The following is a 4,770-nucleotide window of genomic DNA, read 5'->3' as shown; positions in this document are numbered from 1 at the left end:
CCCCCTCCCCCCGCATTGTGCTGCGTTACACCGGCCTTCAGGCTAAAGTCTGCTGTTTGAAACTTTGAACATTTAATATTTTCACATTATGCACACATTGTTTTTGCATATGGAGCTGCTGTTGCTCATCACGTTGTTTTAGCTTTACAGTTAGTGGCGTCGTCAGCTTCACATCGTTTCAGTGAGTTTCTCAGCGTTCCTTTGGGTTATTGTTTTTAGTTTATTTCTTTAAACCTTGAATTAAAATGAAGAAAGGTTCTAAAAAGTCTTATAGTTGCCCACATTTTCCTGTCGATATTAATTTCAGTTTTCCTGCATGAAAAGAAAGTAATGTAGGCTTAATACTAACTTGAAAGCCAAAACATTTGTGACCTTATTTTGACTTTTTCATTGTCTTAAAATGCTCTCTAAGAAGTACTGATTTTCACTGCTAAACATAATCTGTAACCATGGTGATTCAGATTAGCTCTTCAGAGTGTGAACACAGCTTCATACCCCAACAGTCAGAACTCCTCTGAAATGGATTACTCGCATTTCTTGCTGTATCAAACTGTTTTTCCGTGTCACATATTGAAGGGAGATGTAACAGCGGAGTAATTGAGTTCGGCTCGATAATTTATGCTAGATTCGGATTGGTTCATTTATAAGGATAAATCATTGGCTAGGGGGGGATTGGGAGTGTGTGGCCTGTGGTCAATAAGACAAGACCAAATGAACTCATTAATCTATTTCAGAGTTGGGAAAGCAGAGAGAGTTTTCTAGTGTACAAATTGTATTCATATAGGCTGTGTATCCTAACACGAGTCATTAATAATCGGAAGATCTGAAGATCTGAAGATTTGACGGAATAATTATGTAGATCCATGCAGCGCAAAAGAGTGACATTTGATTTGATTTCACTTTGTCAGGGAAAACTTGTGAAATTTGTCTCGCATCCCAGGATGTGCACCGTCTCACATGAATAACAAAAACACAACAGCTGCTGTGTTCAGCTAGCCAGGTAGCGGAGCAGCCTGTTATTAGGTGGGCGGGGCTTTGTCGCTCTATTAAAGAATAGAGAAAAAAGATGGAGGATGAAGCAATGAGATGAGCTGCGTTTGCTGTTTGGAAGTCTTTAGGTTTTAAAAAGACAGAGAGATGGGGAGGTTTTTTGTTTTTTCTGAAAGGCCTAACCAGCTCCTCCACAAGTAGCAACAGGGAGCCAAGTGAGGTGGTGATCCAGTGTTACGCAACGCCAACAGGTGTGTCCCCCCATGACGTATTCCCAGCTCTGCAGTGGAAAATGTAGCCAAAAGGAGTGTCATGTTTAAGTGCAGTGAGAGGAAAAAGTGGCAATACAACTTATCTGAATTCATGTTTGCAGGATTAGTGTCTTTCACGTGTAATTTATTCATGGATTCATCAGCTTAGAAATCCACATTTTTGTAAGTTACATAGGCCTGAAGTGACTGCAGATAGATTGAGTATAGCCAGGCTTTAGATCTCTTTTTTTCTGGGCTTAAATCACTTAACATTGCCGACGCTACTGGGGATTTTATTAATTGGTTAAACATTGCAAGGATAAGTAATTTGCATTGTTGAGCACATTTCTTGTTCTTGCTTAACAAAGCAAAAAGAAAGCCTTCAGATGCAGCGAGGTTCATCTATTCCTGTGTTGTGGTGATCCCTCAGATTTGCATTCACTATAATAGGTTCTTATCCACCATATGTTCATGCCCAGTTTCCTTTATGTTGCTCTGCTACCGAATGTTTAATCCTTCATGGAAATCATGATTAATACTGGTCAGAGGTCAAATGTAGCAGATGATAGCATTTATCTCTGAACCTCTGCCAACTACGTAATTGACCCTGATGTCTGCTTGGCCGGGAGTGCCCTGAGAGCTTTGATTGATAATGGCGCTGCCACACATGTTGTCTTAAGTATTTCTTTTAATCTATTGTTTGCTCTCTGACTTTCCCTCTCAGCACGCCTACTTTATATGGCATCAAAAGTACAAGAGCATCTGTTTACAACAATGAAACGAGAGCCCTCGGTCAAACCAGCGCACCTGCTTTTCCAGTCAGTCAGTATCAGAAGGAAGGATTATCCGGGGTTAGCTGATTGGCTCATTGGCTAACAACTTGTCAATCACAAGCCGTTAGCTGATGACGTGCAGTTTATCAGTCAAAGCCACTCCTTGCTCATTAGATTCATTTTCAAAATACCAAGATGATGAGAGGAAAAACTCTCAGCTTCATAACTGGACTCCTCTAATCAGCGGTTAGGCCACAGTGGCTGTGCAGTAAATGAATCAAATCGTCCTGTTTATGAGGGGAAGCACATCAGAAAAAAAATATTCAGTGACAAAAGCTGAACTTTTTGTGTCCCGTTACATCTGGTGTAAAACTAACACAGGATTTCATAAATAGAACATCATACCAACATGGTGGTGGTAGTGTGATTGTCTGGGCCTGCTTAGCTGTTTTACCACCTGGACCACTTACAATGTGTCCGGCCTTCAGTTCACCGTCTGAAAATTTAAGAGCACTTGGGTTACGCAGGACGATGATGTGAAACACACCAGGCATCCACATCTGAATTGCCCAAAAAACACCAAAATGAAGGTTTTAAAGTGGACTAATCAAAGCCTGGACTTGGCACGACCTTTAACAGGCAATTCATGCATAAATTAAAACAATTCTGCAAATAAGATGTGAAAGACTCATCACCAGTTATCATAAAAACACTTGATTGCAGTTTTTGCTACCAAGGGTGGCACAACCAGTTATTAGGGTTAGGGGACAATTACTTTTCCACACAGGGCCAGGTAGATTTGGACAATTTTTTTCCCTAATTAATGAAAAAATCATTTAAAAACAGCATGATTGGAATTACTCAGGTTGTCTTTGTGTAAAATTTAAAATTTGTTTGGTAAAATAAAACAATAACAAACCAGGAAGAGGGCTAAATACTTTATCACACCACGTCGCTATGTCAAAATAGATTTGGATAGAACAGAATAGAATAGACCTTTATTGTCATTAGACATGTACAACGAAATTTGGATTACTTTGAAATGTTTGTCCCTGACAAGAAAATGTAATTCCTGACAAGTGGAATCTGTGTGCCTGTTTCTGTTTAGCAATGCTCGGAGTGAAGGGGACACTGAGGGTGTTATTTTGATGTAATTCAGCGCCTCACAGTGTGTTCTTACCCTGCTTCATTTGAAACCTTTACAGATGATCATTTAGATTGATTGAAGTGGATTTCTATAATATCAGTGGAGGAGAAGCTTCAGACAATATAGGAATGCTGCCGAGAAACGCAAATATGGCTATTTCGTTCTGTTTTGCCTATACTGTAAGTGGTTGGTAGTTAAAGAACACCTAACTAAGAAGCAGAGATTTACTTTGCAGACCTGCTGTATCAATTTATACTAATGGTTTCCTAATGTTATCCTTCCATTCAATCACACTAAATAGAATATGCTGAGAAAGAAAGGCTGTTAGGGACCCTTTCAGTTTTCCTCATTGAATTCAAAAAGATCCAAACTCTGCTCGAGATTTAAAATCTCAAACTTGCAGATGTAGCTTGTTTATTTTCCCCCTTCAGGGCCATTCAGAGATGCTGTAAGACCCTGAAGTCTTTGATGTAGGTTTTTCAAAGCGTCTGAGATTTAAGCGCTGATGTTGCGTTTTTGCAGTTCTGTCTGGCCAGCAGAATAAAAGTTTCTTGTTGGGCCAACACTAATCACATAATCCCTAGTTTATAATTTGGGATTACATTTGTCTGATATTTTTTGTGCAGGAGCCATTGTACGATGACGAATAGTCAGAATTTACTGAGATCTTATTGCTTCTTTAGGCAATAAATATCCCAGAAAGATATCTTTCTCCTCAGAGTCCTATATTGACTGCTAATCTAACAGAGTAAGTCTAGGCTTCCTTAGAAAGCAAATTTGCTCCCTCACCTCTGGCGCTCAGAGCAAGTGCTTCTCCGACAGCGCTGTCCTCCCAGGCTGTTTGTTAGCTAATAGCGAATGATGCTGTGGCAAGTTGAGTGACATTTTGAGTAGCGGCCCTTGTGGGACAAGAAGCATCTGTTACCAAGTGCATCAAGAAGGCTGAACACTAATTAATAGCCTGTCCTGTTTACACAGTTTGATGGAAGAGTGTTAGTTCAGTCTCCTCCAAGTTCTCAGGACACCTCCGCCTCTTTGGCATTAGAAAACCATCATAGTCTCTTGTTATCTTCTGAGTGGGCATCTTTTTGGATCTGACTATGTAAAAATACATTATATTAAAATACGTATTTAAATATAATGTTAAATATGAGATTTGTCGTCAATCAGCTCTTGGAGTAATTATGAAGACTGACCTCTGCTCCAAGGTTTTCTCCAATCTAGCTTTTACCATGCTAGCTTTGTTATCCTTTCCACACTAACAGCTGTCAATGACTTTAAATATATGTTTCTGCTTTCTCAAAAAATCTTTTACTGTCACGACGGTAACAATGTTTGTAAAGTAGCTCCAAATACAGAGAAGATGTTCAGCAGCCAACAGCCCGACTACATATACTTTCAATTTAATTTAATTTATATTGTGCAAAATCACAACAACAGTCACTCAAGGCCCTTTGTATTGTAGGGTAAAGGCCCTACAATAGGACAAAGAAAACCTTGGGAATCAAGTCAATCCTCTATTAGCAAGCACTTGGTGACAGTGGGAAGGAAAAACTCCATTTTAACAATATGAGGCTCAAGGAGGTCTGCCACGACCAGTTGGGGATAA

The 4,770-nt window shown here is 39.6% G+C and overlaps 1 protein-coding gene across 3 annotated transcripts in view; it reads left to right on the top strand.

The window, feature by feature from the left end:
- Positions 1 to 4,770, top strand: part of mgat5 (alpha-1,6-mannosylglycoprotein 6-beta-N-acetylglucosaminyltransferase) — a 110,707-nt gene that overhangs the window by 70,374 nt on the left and 35,563 nt on the right. The gene's annotated exons all lie outside the window — the stretch shown is intronic.

Source organism: Haplochromis burtoni, unplaced genomic scaffold, assembly GCF_018398535.1.
Source record: "Haplochromis burtoni strain Fernald_Lab_line unplaced genomic scaffold, NCSU_Asbu1 Contig_139, whole genome shotgun sequence".
NCBI lineage: Eukaryota > Metazoa > Chordata > Actinopteri > Cichliformes > Cichlidae > Haplochromis > Haplochromis burtoni.
Note: the sequence above shows the minus strand (reverse complement) of the source record. Positions and strands in the feature narration are given on the sequence as shown.